The sequence below is a fragment of the Mandrillus leucophaeus genome, unplaced genomic scaffold (assembly GCF_000951045.1).
Source record: "Mandrillus leucophaeus isolate KB7577 unplaced genomic scaffold, Mleu.le_1.0 Scaffold569, whole genome shotgun sequence".
NCBI lineage: Eukaryota > Metazoa > Chordata > Mammalia > Primates > Cercopithecidae > Mandrillus > Mandrillus leucophaeus.
The window spans coordinates 461,656-481,158 of NW_012106130.1; the positions used below are offsets into that span (position 1 = coordinate 461,656).

Genomic DNA, 19,503 nt, shown 5'->3' on the forward strand with positions numbered 1-19,503 from the left:
CCATAGGCCAGACATGGTGGCTCACACCTGTCATCCCAGCACTTTGGGAGGCCGAGGTGGGAGGATTACTTGAGGCCAGCAGTTCAACACCCTGTCTCTACCAAAATCAAAAATTACCTGGGCACAGTGCTACCCACCTGTAATCCCAGTTCCTTGGGAGACTGAGGCAGGGGGATTGCTTGAGCCCTGGAGTCCAAGGCTGCAGTGAGTCATGACTGTGCCACTGCAGTCCAGCCTTGGTGACAGAGCAAGAGCCGATCTCTTAAAAAAAAAGGGCTTGGTAAAAATTACTGAATGAATAAAGACCCCGGCCCCCAAACTGGAAGCAGTCATACACTCTGGCAAACTCGCTCTCGCTCTTTGTCTGAACCTCTCTCATCCTGTGGAAGCTGATAGCTCTGAGGCTCTTCTGTCCAGACAAGCTGGAAGTGAGATGCGAAACGGCAGCCGCAGCACACTCAGCTTTGTGTCCTTGAGAATGCTTGCCTTGTGTATCATTCCTTGGCTGGTTTTGGCTGTCTTTTGGCCTCAGGTTTATCATTTGGTGTTTATAAGAGTTTTCTGAGCTGAGGAGGATCCTCAATGCTACCATTCTGGTGACCCTATGCACATGCCACTTATATCTGCGTTTATCCATGAGCAGTGGCAGCAGTCTAGACCGTGCCTAGGACATAGGAAAGAAATAAAGGAGCAAACTGTTTAGCAACATGGAAGCTGCAGGAAGCATCTGCCTACCCTATTCTAACCACTCTGAAAAACCCAAAGCCTTGTGGCTGGAAGGATCTACTTCCCATTCACTCTCACGGTGTAAGCCGACTTGGCTTCTGTACCTCCATGCCATGGACTGGCTTAGAGGAGAAGGACATAGGGCTGCTGCGGGTGGAACAGGGTTAGCAGTGCAGGTGAGCAACAGCCCAAAGTGGACAGCGACTCTTTTTGTTTGTTTGTTTTGAGACAGGGTCTTGCTCTGTTGTCCAGGCTGGAGTGCAGTAAGATAGTCATAGCTCATTGTAGCCTTGAACTCTTGGGCTCCAGTGGTTCTCCCACCTCAGTCTCCCGAGTAGCTGGGACTACAGTTATGCGCCATCATGCCCAGCTAATTTCTTAATTTTTTATAGAGACGGGGTCTCACTCTATTGCCCAGGCTGGTGTGGAACTCCTGGCCTCCCTCAAGCAGTGCTCCCACCTTGGACTCCTAAGTACATGGGATTAGAGGTGTAAGCCACCATGCCCAGCTAACAGTGATCGATCTGTACAGGAAGATGGCAGACAGAGGCTGACAGCAAGTGAGAGGGCAAAAGCCTGTACAGACTAGGAAAGGGGTTAGGTCATGGGTGAGGAGGCCAAGGCTTAGTTCAACAACTATGGACACAATAGGCACCTAGTAGAGGGGCACGAAGGTTCACATGGAACTCAGCTCACATGAAACTCACAGCATGGATTTGTGCAAAACTCTATTCTCAACAGAGCCTGGGTTGGAAGGCAGAGAAACTAAGAAAGGTGAGTGCCCTGAGAGGCTTGGGGACAAGCTGGAACTCAGCTGGCACAGGAGGACCTGGGCTTGCTCTACACGTTGAGTTTATAGTACAGGGCAAGGTGGAATTAATCTCCAAAGTGAGCACCAAGTTGTCAGCCAAGACAATCAGTGAAAAGAAATGCAGTGGCCAGGAATTCAAGACCAGCCTGGGCAGCATAGCGAGACCCCATCTCTACAAAAAAAATTAAAAAATTAGTGGGGCAAGGTGGTGCACCTATAGTCCCAGCTACTCTGGAGGCTGAGGTGGGAGGATTTCTTGAGCCCAGGAATGAGGTTGAGGTTACAGTGACAGTGAGCCATAATTGTGCCACTGCATTCCAGCCTGGGTGACCAAGCAAGACCCTGCCTCTCTCTCTCTCTAAAAAAAAAAAGAAAGAAAAAAAAGGAAAAAAAAAAAAAGACATTCAGGTGAACCTGAGTTCAAATGTCAACCCTGCTCATTTCTAGCTATGAGACTGCACAAATCGGCTCTCAGAGTGCATATGATTTCCTCTTGCCTCACCAGGGGATTGGGTGACCTTCTCTGGCTTTTTTTTTTTTTTTTTTTTTTTTTTTTGAGACAGGGTTTTGCTTTGTCACCCAGGCTGGAGTGCAGTGGCATGATCTGTGCTCACTGCAACCTCCCAGGCTAAAGTGACCCTCCTATCTCAGCCTCCTGAGTAGCTGGGATGACAGCTACTGTCATTTTTGTATTTTTGGTAAAGACAGGTTTCATCGTGTTGCCCAGGCTGGTATTGAACTCCTGAGCTCAAGTGATCCATCCACCTCAACCCCTCAAAGTGCTGTGATTACAGGCATGAGCCACAGTGCCCAGCTGTGTAATCTTCTCTGAATGGTGGCTGTAAAAACTAAATGAGATCATGTAGGTAATGCCCCAGCCCAGTCTGGCCCATAGAAAGTGCTCAAGAAATTATATTTATTATAGCTATGATACTTGGATGAAAAGCAGGCATTAGTAAGATAGTAAAGTTTATATTTCTAAGGAGTTAGCAAAAATTAAAACAGAAAAACACGCGTAAAGAGACTGATGATGTTCATATGGGCCTGCTTAACTCTGAGCTTTACTATTTTACTCAGATCACGTAGAGGAATAAAAGGAAGCAGAATTCAGCTGGGAGAAGCCAAGTCTACTGAATGACACATCATTCTTCTCTTTGCCAGACAGATGCCAGTTAGTGGGTTGAGCACTCACCAGTGAGTAAATGCTCTTTTATCTCCGCAGAACTGCAAGCAATATTAATGACTGCTTTGTAACCAACGCCCGGGAGCCTTTTTTTTTTTTTGAACCTTAAGAGGAGGAAACTTGAAAAATCCTCCTGAGAGAAAAGGTAATATAAATTGATTCCACACTTAACACCTGAGAGTGTTTAATTTGAACCAGGAATGTGTGCATGTGTGTATTTGTGTGTGTATACGTGTGTGTGTGTTTGGCTCCCTACTGCATCTTCATTTGTTGCTTTCTACAATTAGAAATCATGAAGAGGGGCTGGGAGCAGTGGTTCATGCCTGTAATCCCAGCATTTTGGGAGGCCGAGGCGGGCAGATCACCTGAGGTCAGGAGTTCGAGACCAGCCTGACCAACATGGAGAAACCCCATCTCTACTAAAATTACAAAATTAACCGGGTGTGGTGGTGGGTGCCTGTAATCCCAGGTACTCGGGAATCTGAGGCAGGAGAATCGCTTGAACCCAGGAGGCGGAGGTTGCAGTGAGCCGAGATGGCGCCATTGCACTCCAGCCTGGGCAACAAAAGCGAAATCCGAAACTTCGTCTCAAAAAAAATAAAAAATAAAGAGAAGTCATGAAGAGAATTAACATCATTAACTAGTCACTTGTTTTTGCATCAATGACTGTGTGTTAGGCCGTTCTTACATTGCTGTAAAGAAAAACCTGATACTGGGTAACTTATCAAGAAAAGAGGTTTCACTGGCTCACGGTTCTGCAGGCTGTATAGGAAGCGTGATGCCGACATCTTCTCGACTTCTGGGAAGGCCTCACGAATCTTACAACCATGGCGGAAGGTGAAGCGGGGGGCAAGCATGTCACACGGCAAAAGCAGGAGCAAATGAGATTGACAGTGGGGGCAGGGGGGGCCCACACACTTTTAAATGACCAGATCTCACGTGAACTCAGAGCGAGAGCTCACTTGTCACCAAGGGGATAGTCCAAGCCATTCATGAGGAATCCACCTCCATGACCGAAACACCTCCCACCACGCCCCACCTCCAACGTTGGGAATTACATTTCAGCATGAGATTTGGGCCACGACAAATATCAAAACTATATCATACTGTTTCACGCACTACATTTCTCTTACCTGTCAGCTTTCCATTCCAGGTCAGTTAATTTATGTAGCCAGGGCTACGAGACAGGACTCACATAGGAGCAGCTACCAAGCAAGCTGGTGGTGCCCAGTCAATGGTAATGAGCCTCGGAAATGCTCAACCACCTTGTAATGGCAATTACAAACATGCTTCTTGGGCTAAAAAGGCAGATAAAAAGGTTCAATCATTTATCAAATACCCACCATATAATAATCTCTATAACCAAAAAAATCCACAACCCCGTGGTGTTGTCATTCATCTGCCCAAGCAGTCATTGGGTGGTTGGGAGGTTAAGTCCGGATTTTACCGCCTATGTGTTCTCTGATACGGAGCCACATTGGAGAGGCTGCATTCAGGGAGTTCTCCTGTTTTCTTCCATCTCTGGGATGAGTTTAATTTCAGGCGTGCTATTATCTCTGAAATTCAGATGTACCTATGAATTAGGAGGAAGGAATATTTTCACAAGAGACTCTAGGACTCACAGGCAGGAGCACAAGCATGGTGGCTTCAATGCCCAAGTGACAAGGTGTCATGCCTATTCTTAAAGAGAGATGGTCTTTTTGCTCATTCATTCAACAATTTTTTTTTTTTGAGACAAAGTCTCATTCTGTTGCCCAGGGTGGAGTTCAATGGCGCCATCTCGGTTCACTACAGCTCAAGATCAAGCGATTCTCTTGCCTCAGCCTCTTGAGTAGCTGGAATCACAGGCACGTGCCACCATGCCTGGCTAATTTTTGTATTTTTAGTAGAGATGGACTTTTACCATGTTGTCCAGGCTGGTCTCGAACTCCTGACCTCAAGTGATCCGCCCGCTTTGACTTCCCAAAGTGCTGGGATTACAGGTATGAGCCACTGCACTCAGCCCATTCATTCAACAAATATTAATGGAGCAACTACTTATGTGCCAGAAACTGTCCTAGGTACTTAGGATACATCAGTGAACAACAACAGTAACAAACCTCTGCCATCATGAAACCCACAAGCTTCCACGGCGGGGGATTAGACAATAAATGGTAAATATAATAGATAAGTAAATTATGTGGTCATTTAGGAGGTGGGAAGTGATATGGAGTGGGACAGATAAGAAAATTCAGACATGCATGTTGCCAGAAGAACCAACCGCCGTTTTAAATGGAGTGGTCAGAATAGACTTGGTTGAGAGGTGACACTGATGCCAAGAGTTGATTTGACCATTGCTAAGGGAGTGTCACGAAGAGGAAACTGCTTGGCACAGTGGCTCATGCCTGTAATTCCAGCACTTTGGGAGGCCGAGGTGGGAGGATTACCTGAACCCAGGAGTTCAAGACCAGCCTGGGCAACACAGCAAGGCCCCATCTCTACAAAAAATTTTAAGAAAAAAAAAATCAGCTAGGCATGCCTGTAGTCCTAGCTACTGAGGATGCTGAAGTGGGAGGATTGCTTGAGCCCAGAAGTTCGAGGATGCAGTGAGCTCAGATTGCACCACTGCTCTCCGGTGTGAGTGACAGAGGGAGATGCTGTCTCTAAAAATAAATATATAAATACATACATACATACATAAGAAGAAGAGACTGCTGGCACAAAGGTCCCCAGGTTAGAGCAGGACTACTAGTGTGTGGAGGAATGGAGTGACCAGTGTGGAGACAAGGAGGAGAGAAGGAGAGAAACGTAACAGGGCACACATGGTGCAGATGGTAAAGGGCCTGGAGGCCTGGTAAGAACGCTGGCTTTTACCCTAAGCGAGATGTGCCCATTGGAGGGTTTTGATCATGGCAGTGACATGATCTAACTTACATTTTCAAGGGCTATGTCTTGAGAACACATTGAATGGGGGGTGGTGGTGAGGAGAGAGGCAGGGATACCCTTCAGGAGGCTACCGCCATAACCGAGGTACACCTGCTGGTAGCTTGGACCAGGGCAAGGCAGCAACATGGTGACAAGAGGCAGGGTCCTGGGAGATTTTAAAGGCAGCTCAATAGAACTGCCTGATGAATGGGATGTATGGTTTCAGAGAAAGAGAGGAGTTGAGGATGACTCCAAGGTTTTTAGAAGAATAAAGTTGGCAGTGAGTGAGATGGGTGGTTGCCCAGTTCTGCACAGGGTACCTTATAGCTTTGGTGCATTGGAGGCTGTGGATGGCACAGGTTGCTCTTGGCACCCTGCAGCACCATGGGCTGTAGGGGGCAGCACAGCATCCATGAAGGGCCCAGTGATCCAATGGAGGGACCCTATTTCCACCTCTAGTCTTGGTATCCCTCAAGTCATTGGGAGGAGCAGTGATGTTAGTCTTTCAGAGAAGCTCCTTTAGAAAATGACTGAGTGTGACCAGGTGCGGTGGCTCACGCCTGTCATCCCAGCACTTTAGGAGGCTAAGGAGGGTGGATCACTTGATGTCAGAAGTTTGAGACCAGCCTGGCCAACATGGTGAAACCTGGTCTTTAGTAAAAATACAAAATTAGCCAGGCATGTTGGCAGGCGCCTGTAATCCTAGCTACACAGGAGGCTGAGGCAGGAGACTTGCCTGAACCTGGGAGGTAGAGGTTGCAGTGAGCCGAGATTGTGCCACTGCACTCCAACCTGGGCAACAGAGCAAGACTCTGTCTCAAAAAAAAAGGAAAGAAAAAAGGAAAGAAAAAAGAAAGTGAATGAGTGAGGTTTCAGAGAGCAGGGTCCAGCCTTAGACTGGAGATAACAGCGCCCAGGAAGCTGCAGGAGTGACCTCCCAAGCGGCCCTGTTTGTGCCTGCAGGCCTGCAAGGACTCGGCGGCTCCGTGCAAGTGTGCACGGAGCAGGGTTTCTCTATCCAGGCATGCAACTGGGCTGTTCCGCTCAGGGGGTGTCTGCAACACCTGCCAAACACGCAAAACCAGGCTTGTGAAATAAGAAAGTAAGAACCCCAAGCAGTGTGAAGAAGAAGAGGCAAGAACGACCCCCAGACCGACCAAAGCCCACGCGCGCTGCATCTCGCGTCCAGCACCTACGTCCCGCCGCCGACGCCACCATGCCCAAGAGAAAGGCTGAAGGGGATGCTAAAGAAGATAAAGTCAAGGTGAAGGACAAACCACAAAGAAGATCCGCGAGGTTGTCTGCTAAACCTGCTCCTCCAAAGCCAGAGCCCAAGCCTAAAAAGGCCCCTGCAAAGAAGGGAGAGAAGGTACCCAACGGGAAAAAGGGAAAAGCTGATGCTGGCAAGGAGGGGAATAACCCTGCAGAAAACGGAGATGCCAAAACAGACCAGGCAGAGAAAGCTGAAGGTGCTGGAGATGCCAAGTGACGTGTGTGCCTTTTTGATAACTGTGTACTTCTGGTGACTGCACAGTTTGAAATACTATTTTTTATCAGGTTTTATAAAAATGCAGAATTTTGTCTTTTTTTTTTTTTTAAAGCTATGTTGTTAGCACACCGAACACTTCGTTGTTGTTTTTGGGGGAAGGGGCATATGTCACTAATAGAATGTCTCCAAAGCTGGATTGAGGTGGGGAAAACACCTTTCCCTTCTGGTTTTGGGAGACTTCCTCTTGGTTCCCAGGAGGAGGGACTCCCTGACTTTGACACACATGGCCACCTTGGCACAAAAGCCTTGTGCTATGGAAAAACAAATTTGTTTTTATGTCCTCTTCTCCCTTTCCATCTTTCAGCATAGACTTAACTCCCTTAAGCCCAGACATCTGTTGGGAACTGACCCCTAGTCATTGGTTACCAGTGTGTCCGGCAATCTAGACTTCCCAGTGATGCCACTGAGATGGCACCTGTCAAAACAGCAGTGGTTCCATTTCTAGATTGTGGATCTTCAGATAAATTCTGCCATTTTCATTTCACTTCCTGGAAGTCAGGGTCGGCTTGTGAAAAGTTGTTAAACAACATGTTAAATGTGAAATGTCAACCCTCACTCTAAACTTTCCCTGTTCAGAGCATCAGGTGAAGACTTCATTGGGTTTTACAGTGGCTTTCTGATTTTTGGTAGTCCGTTGAAGAAGGGAGTTTGAAAGTTGTTGTATGCTGTTAACGATTGTCTGCCCATGTCCTGCCTGAAATACCATGATTGTTTATGTAAAGTATCTTTAATAAAGCTGGATACAGTTTGGCTTGGAAAAAAAAGAAGAAGAAAAAAAAAGAAAGTAAGAACCCACCTTTGTTTTCTGAGCTCTTTTTCAGCCCTCCCTGTTAGACCCTAAAGTCACCCATAAATCCAGTGAGGCTGACTGTTCTTATTTCTCAGGAATTCCTGAGTAGGGCAGAGCAGGTGGGACTGTGCTTGTGTAGGTGCTGACTGCAGGCCTCCATCTCAGCTTAAAAGCCACGAGCACCTTGGGGAGGGCGACCCTACAGCCTGGTTTTCTTGGCAATGTTCTACTTACGTTTGTTGAACTGGCACCTCAAGTAACCCTAAATATCCCTCTCAAAAGTGTTTCTATGCTGGGTGAGGTGGCTCACACCTATCATCCCAGCACTTTGGGAGGCTGAGGCGGGCAGATCACCTGAGGTCAGGAGTTCAAGACCAGCCTGACATGGTGAAACCCTGTCTCTACTAAAAATACAAAAATTAGCCAGAATGGTGGCACATACCTGTAACCCAAGATCATGCCACTATACTCCAGCCTGGGTGACAGAGCAAGACTCTGTCTCAAGAAAAAAAAAAAAGGTGTCTGTCTGAATGATAAATTACATGGCCACTGTGAGGGTACTAGTACTGTATGTTACTGGCTGGGGTCCCAGGGTCCTGGCCAGACATCTGCGTCCTTGCCCATCCAGCTGCTAGCCTGAGCTGATCGCCTGGTCCACACCAGCGAGGATTTCATTGATTGGAAGAAGATCTGAATTAAGCTGTGACTTGTCTTTGCTTCCAGAGGAATTAGTTTATTTATAAGATTAAACTAATCTGCACCTTCTGCTCCAAGGACTTAACTTAGAGTCAAACTAGCTGATTGTTATTTAGGTTGAACCAAGCCAACCTGTTCAGAAGGGCTGGGGAGAAGACGCGGAGGAACGCAGGGAACATAGCCTCTGCCAGGAGCATTGTGGACAAAACAGAGCTTTCTGTCTTAGGGGGAAAATGCAAAACCAAAATTGGACTTTTGGTAACTGCTCAGTCATTTCGTGTAGAAGGACCACAACTATTTTATTATGTTTTTGTGAAATGTTTTTTTCAAAGTGGAAAGTTACCACCACTGCAACCACCCCCAATTTAAAGTTAACACATGCTCATAAAAAAAAAAAAAAAAAAAAAGCCAGCTGCAGTGGTTCACACCTGTAATCCCAGCACTTTGAGAGGCCAAGGCAGGAGGATCGTTTGAGCTCAGAAATTTGAGACCAGCCTGGAAAACATCATTAGACCCCATCTCTACAAAAATTAAAAATTGGACATAGTGGTGCATGCCTTTAGTCCCAGCTACTCAGGAGGCTGAGGTGGGCGGATCACTTTAGCCTGGAGTTCGAGGCTAAAGTGAGCTATGATAGTGCCATTGAACTCTAGCCTGCGCAACAGAGCAGGATCCCTGTATCAACAAAGAAAAAAAACTGCTTGGAAAATATGGAAATGTAAGGAGGAAAATAAAATATTCTTTATTTATTCTATTCAAGGATAACCACTGTTTATATATGTATGTATACACACACACACACACACATATCTCCAGATTTTTTTAATTAGTTAACTTATACAAACAAAATATATCTTTACAAAACTAGAATCATCCCATCCATATTGTTTTGTTAACTTCTCTTTACACTTAACATATAGATGGATATCATTGCATATCAAGGAACATAGAACCACATGATTATTTTTACTGCCCACATATTATTCTAAGTACAGCAATATCATCATTTATTTCCTGATAACCGTCTGTTGTTAGACATCAAGTTTTTTTTTTTAAGTTTTTTAATTAAAAAATTTCTTTTGCCTGCTTCAATAAACTGGTCTGGAGGCTTTTCTTAATTTTTTATAGTGCTTTAGATAACATTCTTGTACCTGTAACATTACTTGATTGTTTAATATTTAGGAGAAATTCTGAGATGTAAAATTGCTGGGCCAAAAGGAATATCTATTTTTAAAACTTTTGACAATGCCAAACTGACCTCCAACATTATGGACCAGTTAATCTGGCCAGCAACATTGAAGAGAATGCCCTTTGTCACACCCTTTCTGGCCCAGGCACTGTCATTCTTATTATATATTGGTGATCTGATGAGTGAAAAATGATCATATAAAATATTGATTTTAGGAATCTCTTTCTATAGGGAAGATCCTCTTTTTTTATTGATGTGTGTATTACAAACATTACTTCACAATTTATGACTTGTTTATTTTGTTTTCCAAGATATTTAATGACAAGAAGAAAATTGCTTACAATTCAATAATAAGGGGAAAATAGGTGAAAAATTAGGTGTTCAAGCTAACCCTCATTATTGTATTGTGATTAAAAAAAAAACACCTAACGTGAAATCTGCCTACTTCACACACTTTTTTTTTTTTGAGATGGAGTTTTTGCTCTTGTTGCCCAGGTTGGAGTACTGTGGTGGGGTCTCAGCTCACTGCAACCTTTCCCTCCGGGGTTCAAGCAATTCTCCTGCCCCAGCCTCCTGGGTAGCTGGGATTACAAGCGCCCACCACCACGCCTGGTTAATTTTTGTATTTTTAGTAGAGACAGGGTTTCACCATGTTGACCAGGCTGTGCTTGAACTCCTGACCTCAGGTGATCTACCTGCCTAGGCTTCCCAAGGTGTTGGGATTACAGGTGTGAGCCACCACACCTGTAATCCTAGCACTTTGGGAGGCCGAGGCGGTTGCATCACTTGAGCCCAGGAGTTCGAGACCAGCCTGCGCGGCATGGCAAGACCCTGTCTCTTCAAAAAAATACCAATATTAGCCAGGTGTGGTGATGGGTGCCTGTAGTCCCAGCTACCATGAGGCTGAGGCGAGAAGACGAGGCTATAGTGAGCTGTGATTATGCCACTGCACTTCAGCCTCGGTAACAGAGTGAAATCCTGTCTCTAATAATAATAATAAATAGTAAATAAAAAGGAAATAAGTATTTGGAAGTAAAATAAGATGGAAGGAGAACCCTTTATTGAGCCTAGGGTGCTCCCAGAGGGAGTTTGGGTGCAGAACTGGGGGGCCCTCCCTTTATTTCCTGGCTGTGAGGGGTGGAGGGTGAGTCCTGCTGCATTCACCCTTCTTGCTGTGAAGTTTGGTGGGTGAAGGATCCTTAGCCATGGGTTGGAGTGCCAAGCAGGTAAATTCTCTCCCCGTCAACACCCAGCTCCTCTCCTCCTGCGGAATGGCGGGGCCCAGGCGGAGGTGGATGAAACTGGCAGAGAGAGGCAGGCTGCCCATGTGCTCCATCCCCCCTGCCTTGTCTCCTGGAGCCCCTTCCAGGCCCTGCCTTGTGCGTCTGGAGTCTCCACATTGAACCCGAGGTGGTGGCCCTGAGGCTGCTGCTGCAGTTGGGGGAGAGCCCTGTCTTGTGAGTAGAAGAGGCACACTCTGAGATGAACATGGTGCAGGAAGTTCTTCTCACAGAAGTTAAGGTCTGGGGCCGGGCGCGGTGGCTCACGCCTGTAATCCCAGCACTTTGGGAGGCCGAGGCGGGTGGATCACGAGGTCAGGAGATGGAGACCATGCTGGCCAACACGGTGAAACCCCATCTCTACTAAAAAATACAAAAAATTGGCCGGGCGTGGTGGCGGGCGCCTGTAATCCCAGCTGCTCGGGAGGCTGAGGCAGGGGAATGGCGTGAACCCGGGAGGTGGAGCTTGTAGTGAGCCGAGATCGCGCCACTGCACTCCAGCCTGGGCGACTGAGCGAGACTCCGTCTCAAAACAAAAACAAAAACAAAACAAAACAAAAAACAAAAGTTAAGGTCTGGGCATTTATTCTTGGCAGAGGAGGCAGAGGCAGCTACTGAAGCCGTCTTGCCCCATCCAGCGTGCCAAGGAGTGACACAGATGCGATCAGTGCTGTTTGCCACATGTAGAGTCCCCGCCTTTCAAGCCCTGCCATAAGCTCCACTTCTCAATGCTCTGCGAAAGCAGAGTCACCAAGGGAGGTGGCATGGAGGAAGGAACAGCAGCACACAGCCTAGGCTCAGAACTGCTAGGGAACTGACCAGTGAGCTGAGGGCTGCCAGTGTGCTGTCTTGGTCAGGCCTTCAGCAGACTGAGCATTCAGGGCTGACCTTGGCAAAAAGGGAGCAGTACCCGGAGATGGAAGAGAGGCCATGGGACAGCTACATTGGTGACTAATCTTGAGAAAGGAACTCGAGTGACTAATGTCATTAATAGGGCTAGTCCATGTCATTCAAGGGTCCTCAAATACATGAAGGATTGGCTGGGTGCACTGGCTCATGCCTGTAATCCCAGCACTTTGAGAGGCCAAGGCAAGAGGATCGCTCAAGGTCAGGCGTTCAAGACCAGCTTGGGAAACAGAGAAAGACTCCATCTCGACCAAAAAACAAAAATAAAAATTAGCTGGATGTGGTGGTGCACATCTGTAGTCCCAGCTACTAGGGAGGCTGAAGTGGGAGGATCACTTGAGCCTGGGAGGTAGAGGGTGCAGTGAGCCATGGTTGTGACACTGCCCTCCAGCCTGGGGGACAGAAGAAGACCCCCATCGTGAAAAAAAAAATACACAAAGGAGCATCATGGGAGGAATGGGAGTCAACTGTCTTTGTCTCAGCTAAGGCTGATTCAACGGGAATTTTTTTTTTCTTTTTTTTTTTGTTGTTGTTGAGACAGAGTGTTGCTCCATCTCCCAGCCTGGAGTGCAGTGGTACAATCTTGGCTCATGGCAACCTCCACCTCCCAGGTTCAAGCAATTCTCCTGCCCCAGCCTCCCAAGTAACTGGGATTACAGGAGTGCACCACCACGTCTGGCTAATTTTTGCATTTTTTGTAGAGACAGGGTTTCTCCATGTTGCCCAGGCTGGTCTCGAACTCGTGGCCTCAAGTGATCTGCCTGCTTCATCCTCCCAAAGTACTAGGATTACATGTGTGAGCCACTGTGCCCGGCAGGGAAATGAAATTTTAAAACTTTGCAAAATGTATGGGTTTGACAAAGGGAAGACTTCCCAGATAGTGGGGGTCACTAAGCCCAAAGGAACACAGAGGGAAGTGGGGCCTTCTTGACATAGCCTCAAGACTGGTCCTGGTGTGAGTGTGGACTGTTGAAGCCAGGAGCTTCTCTCTAGTCTGGGGGAGGGGAGTGTCTGTGATCTGAGTTAACCAAGAAATGGGTTCAGGGAACAGAAGAACATGGAGACCAACAGGCAGCTGCGAAATGAGAGTTCAGGTGTGTGAGGTGGCAAAATGAGTTTCAACACTGACACCTGTCAATCAAGAGAGAAGTGAGAGCTACTTCTCTTGCCATGCTACTGTGATTATAAACTATTCATGCCTTGGCAAATGACTTTTACTGGTGACACGTAAGGAGAACTCTTGTTGAGCCCCCCAACCGCCTTTTTTCAGCAAAAAAAAAAAAAAAAAAAAAAAGAAAAAGAAGGGTCGGATGTGGTGCCTCATTTTTTTTTTTTGAGACAGAGGGAGACTCTGTCTCAAAAAAAAAAAAAGAAAAAAAAAAAAAAAAAAAAAAAAAAAAAGAGGCTTGGAGGTACCATGACAGAGCCTTGGAGGTACCTGAGCAAATACCAGCTCAGGCCTCAGTCAAGAAGTTTTTACGCTGGCAGAGCTTCCATTGACGTCGAATGACGTCCACTCGGGCGAAGCTACAGAATCACGTCTTGGGAGGGTTTATTTATCTAGAAAACTGAATCAGAGTTGGACTGAAAAGCAGAAGACTGTGACGTATCTACACGGGAGTGGGGAAAAATTACCTTTCCAGTTTTCAGCACCTTATTGGGGCATCTCCTCATGTCGTTTATTCAGAATGGTGATGTTTAAAGTGCTCGGACTTGGCAGAAACCGGCTGTCTTTTATGGCCTTTGATCACAGATCTTTGGTAAATCTGTACCACAGCCAGCCTGCTCCTTTCTCCTTCCGCTCCGAGGCCTCCTGTAAAAGAGGGTGTGTACCTGAAGAAGCTTTGGCTTCGCAGAGCTCCAGGCATTCAGTGAGACCTTCTCCCTGGTTGAGGCAGGATTAAAAGATCGGGAATATTCAAAATATAGACTAGGGTGAGCTATGCTGGGCATCTAGATTCTAAGCATGGCTTTGGCTGTATTTCACTTTTTTTATTTTTATTTTTTATTTTTTTTTTAGAGTTAGCATCTTGCTGTATCACCCAGGCTGAAGCACAGTGGTACAATAATAGCTCACTGCAGCCTCAAACTCCTGGGCTCAAGTGAGCCTCCCCACTCAGCCTCCTAAGTAGCTGAGACTATAGGCACACCTGGCTAATTTTTTTTTTCTTATTTTTTTGTAGAGACAGTATCTCACTGTGTTGCCCAGACTAGTCTTGGAACTCCTGGCTTCAAGCAATCCTCTGACCTCAACCTCCCAAATTGCTGGGATTACAGACGTGAAACACTCTGCCTGGCTTATTTTGATTATCATTTAGCTGGAAATCTTTTCTAATTTCTCTGATAATGTTTTCTTTTGACCCATAGATTTTTCAGAAGCGTGTTTTTTCTTTTTGTTGTTGTGTTTTTGTTTTTGTTTTTGTTTTTGTTTGTTGTTGTTGTTGTTTTTGAGATGGAGTCAAGCTCTTGTTGCCCAGGCTGGAGTGCAATGGTGTGATCTCAGCTCACCACAACCTCCGCCTCCCGGGTTCAAGCGATTCTCCTGCCTCAACCTTCCGAGTAGCTGGGATTACAGGCATGCGCAACCACGCCAGGCTAATTTTGTATTTTTTAGTAGAGACGGGGTTTCTCCATGTTGGTCAGGCTGGTCTTGAACTCCTGACCTCAGGTAATCCGCCCGCCTCGTCCCCCCAGAGTGCTGGGATTACAGGCATGAGCCACCGCACCCAGCCTGTGTTTAATTTTCAAATATTTGTGGCTTTCCTAATTATTTTACTGTTATTAATTTCTGATTTAATTCCATTATAGTCAGAGAATATACTTTACATACTTTCAATATTTTAAAATTTATTGAGGCTTTTTAAAAAATAACCCAGCATATATATATGTGTATATATAGTCTATCCTGGTAAGTATCATATATACTTGAAAATAATCTGTATTCTGTTCTTATTAGATATAGTGTTCTAGGAAGGTAGTCAATGGTGTTCAGAACTTCTAAGTATTATTTATTTCTTTATAACGATGGGATCTTGCTAAGTTGCCCAGGCTGGTTTCAAACTGCTGGCTTCAAGCAATCCTCCTGTGTAGCTGAGATTACAGGCATGAGCCACCATGCGTGGTCTTTCTGTGTATTTTCTATTCTTTACCTAGTTGTTCTGTTAACTGCTGAGAGATATTAAAACCTCTAACTATCATTGTGAAAATGCCTCTCTTCTCTTTAACTATATCAATATTTGCTTCAGTGTTTCAAACACCTATTATTAGATATATATACACACATATGGTTATGTCTTCCTGATGAATGGACAATTTTAAAATTTAGTTTATTTTTTAAATTGGCAAATAATAATTGCACATGCCTATGGGGTACATAGTGATATTTTGATACATACAATTTATAGTGATCAGATCAGGGCAATTAGCATATCCATCTTCGCAAACATTTATCATTTCTTTGTGGTAGGAACATTCAATATTTTCCATCTAGCTCTTTGAAACTATGTAATATTAATATATTATTGTTAACTCTAGTCATCCTATAGTGCTATAGAACACTAGAATTTATTCCTCCTTCCTAGTGTAATTTTGTATCCTTTAACAAATCTCCGTATCCCTCTCTTTCCCCTACCCTTTCCAGCTTCTAGTAGGATCTGTTCTACTTTTTACTTCTATATGATCAACTTTTATTAGCTTCTGCCTGTGAGTGAGAACATGCAGTGTTTAACTTTCTGTTCCTGGATGATTTCACTTAACATAATGTCTTCTAGTTCTTTCCATGTTGCCTCAAATGACAACATTTCATTTTTTTTTATGGCTGAATTGTATTCCATGGTGTATAAATATCACAGTTTCTTTATCCGTTTATCTGGTGTTGGACATTTAGGTTGATTCCATATCTTGACTATTGTGAATAGTACTGTAATAACCATGGAGTACGGGTGTCTCTTTGATCTAATGATTTCCTTGATTTTGGATAAATTTCCAGTAGTAGGATTGCTGGATCATATGGTAGTTCCATTTGTAGCTTTTTGAAGGACCTTCATACTATTCACCATAGTGGCTGTATAGTTTGCTTTCCCACCAACAATGTGTAACGAGTTCCCCTTTCTCTACATCTTAGCCAGCATTTGTTACTTTTTGTCATTTTGATAATAGTCCTCCTAACTGGGGTGAGATGATATCTTATAGTGGTCTTGATTTGCATTTCCCTGATGGTTAGTGATGCTAAGCATTTTTTTCATGTCTTTGTTGACCATTCGTATGTCTTCTTTTGAGAAATGTCTGTTCAGATGATTTGCCCATTTTTTAATCAGATTTTTTTTTTTTTTTTTTTTTTTTTGAGATGGTATCTCACTCTGTCACCCAGGCTGGAAAGCAATGGTGCAAGCTTGGCTCACTGCAACCTCCGCCTCCTGGGTTCAAGTGATTCTCCTGCCTCAGCCTCCCCAGTAGCTGGGATTGCAGGTGTGTGCCACCACACCCGGCTAATTTTGTATTTTTAGTAGAGACGGGGTTTCACCAGGTTGCCCGGGCTGGTCTCAAACTCCTGATCTCAGGTGATACACCCGCCTCAGCCTCCCAAAGTGCTGGGATTACAGGTGTGAGCCCCCGCACCCAACCTCAGATTATTTTTTGCTGTTGAGATGTTAGAATTCCTTGTATATTCTGGATATTAATTACCTGTTGGATAAGGTGTTTGCAAACATTTTTCCCATTCTGTAGGCTGCTTTTTCACTCTGTTGATTGCTTCCCTTGCTGTGCAGAAGCTTTCTAGTTTGATATATCCCATTTGTTTATTTTTGTTTTTGTTGCCTGTGTTTTTGGAGGTCTTATTCATAAAATCTTTTCCTAATCAGTGTCCTGGAGGATTTTCCCTATGCTTTCTTCTAGTATTTTTATTGTTTCAGGTCTTATACTTAGGTCTCTGATCCATTATTTTTATTTTTATGTTTTTATGCACCCCTTCCACCTGCTTTGATCCATTTTGAGTTGACCTTTATATAGGCTGAGAGGTGGTGGTCTGGTTTTATTCTTCTGCATATAAATATTCAGTTTTCTCAGCACCATTTATTGAACAGACTGTCCTTTCCCCAATGAGTGTTCTTGGCACTTTTGCCAAAAATTAGTTGCCTGTAGATATTAATTTCTGAGTTCTCTATTTTGTTAGATTGGTCTATGTGTCTGTTTTTCTGCCTGTACCATGCTGTTTGGGTTACTACAGCTTTGTAGTATATTTTGGGGTCTGGCAGTGGTCTGACTCCAGCTTCGTTCTTTTTGCTAGGATTGCTTCAAGGTCTTTTGTGGTTCCACACAAATAATAGGATTTTTTCTCCCTATTTCTGTGAAGAATGTCATTGGTATTTTGATAGAGATTGCATTAAAGCTGTAAATTGTTTAGGTAGTATTGTCATTTTAACAATATTAATTCTTTCCATCCATGAGCATGGGGTGTTTTTCCATTTGTTTGTATCCTCAGCAATTTCTGTCATTAGTGTTTTGTAGTTTTCCTTGTTGGGGTCTTTCACCTCCTTGGTTAAATTTATTCCTAGACACTTTCCTGTAGCTATTGGAAATAGAATTGCCTTCTTGATTTTCTCCTTCAGCTAGTTCATTGTTTGTGTACAGAAATGCCGCTGATTTTTGTTTAAAAATTTTGTATCCTGCAATTTTCCTGAATTTACCAATTCAAATAGTTTTTTGGTAGAGCATTTAGGTTTTTCTATATATAAGATCATGTCATCTGCAAAAAGGGATAATTTTACTTCCTACTTTCCTATTTGGATGCTCTTTATTCCTTTCTCTTACTTAGTTGCTATGGCTGGAACTTCCATTAATAATACTATATTGAATAAGAGTGATGAGAGGGGTATACTTGTGTTGTTTCGGTTTTTAGAGGCAAAGCTTTCAGTTTTTCCCCATTCAATAAAATATTAGCTGTGGAATAATTTTAATTATAATTAAATGTCCCTCTTCATCTCTAGAAATATTTTTTTCTTGAAGTCTATTTTATCTGGCCTTAATACAGCCACTCAAATCCTATTATGCTTAGTGTTTGCATGGTACATCTTTTTCCATTTGCTTTTAGCCTATGTATGTGTTTCTATATTTAAACTGCATTTCTTTTAGAAAAAAATAGAGTAAGTTTCCATTCTGACAATCTCTGCCTTTTAATTGTAGTGTTTAATTCATTCATCTTTAATATAATTATTGGTATGTCTGGGTTTGGATCATTCATTTGATTAGTTTTCTCTTTTTGTTCCTCTATTCCTCTTTTCCTGCCCCCCTCCTTTTAATGTTGTACCCACTCTCATCACTCTTATTCAATATAGTATTATTAATAGAAGTTCTAGCCATAGCAACTAAGCAAGAGAAAGGAATAAAGGGCATCCAAATAGGAAAGTAGGAAGTAAAATTGTCCCTTTTTGCAGATGACATGATCTTATATGTAGAAAAACCTAAATGCTCTACCAAAAAACTGTTTGAATTGATAAATTCAGGAAAATTGCAGGATACAAAATTTTTAAACAAAAATCAGCGGCATTTCTGTACACGAACAATGAACTAGCTGAAGGAGAAAATCAAGAAGGCAATTCTATTTCCAATAGCTACAGGAAAGTGTCTAGGAATAAATTTAACCAAGGAGGTGAAAGACCCCAACAAGGAAAACTACAAAACACTGGTGACAGAAATTGCCAAGGATAGAAACAAATGGAAAAACACCCTATGCTCATGGATGGAAAGAATTAATACTGTTAAAATGACAATACTACCTAAAGCAATTTATAGATTTAATGTCTCATGCATAACACCCAGATTTGTATCTCCAGCCTGAGTCTCTACCCTGAACTCCAGACTCCTGCATTCAATTGCTTACTCAGCATCTGTGTTTGGATATGTACTAGGCACCTCAAACTTAACACACCAAATTTGAACTGCTAACAGTCCTCTCCCTACTCTTCTCCCAATGGTCTCCATCTAAGTCAATGACGGCTCCATCTTTCTAGTTCTTCTGGCCAAACTTGGAGTCATACTCAACTCTTATCTTCCTTTTATTCCCCAGATTCAATACATGCATATCCCGTCAGCGTTATCTTCAAAATATATATGGAGTTCCCCACTTCTCACCACCTCCACCTCTACCACTGCAGACCAAGCTTCATCATCTTCCACCTGGGATACAGCAATCACCTCCTACTGGTCTCTTTACAGTCTATGCTCAGCATAGCAGCCAGAGAGATGCTATTAAAATCTCAATTAAGTCACATGCCTGCTCTGTTAAAAATCTTGCAATCATCCCCAGTGTTACTCAGAATAAAAGCCACTTCCCAATATTTTTTTTGCCTTCTTCTATACTTTCCCTTGCTCACTTCATTGTGGCCACTTTGGCTTCCTTACTAGTTCCCTAACTCAGTGTTTTCCAATCTTTTAAAATTATCACTCCTGTCAGGGGCAAGTAATTTTAATAC

General features: G+C 43.9%; 1 pseudogene across 1 annotated transcript; it reads left to right on the forward strand.

Moving 5' to 3' along the window:
• Window positions 1-6,758: 6,758 nt before the first annotated feature.
• LOC105552631 lies at window positions 6,759-7,940 on the forward strand (annotated as a pseudogene). Its single transcript, XR_001008043.1, has one exon. The product of XR_001008043.1 is annotated as a non-histone chromosomal protein HMG-17 pseudogene (transcript).
• Window positions 7,941-19,503: the final 11,563 nt, after the last annotated feature.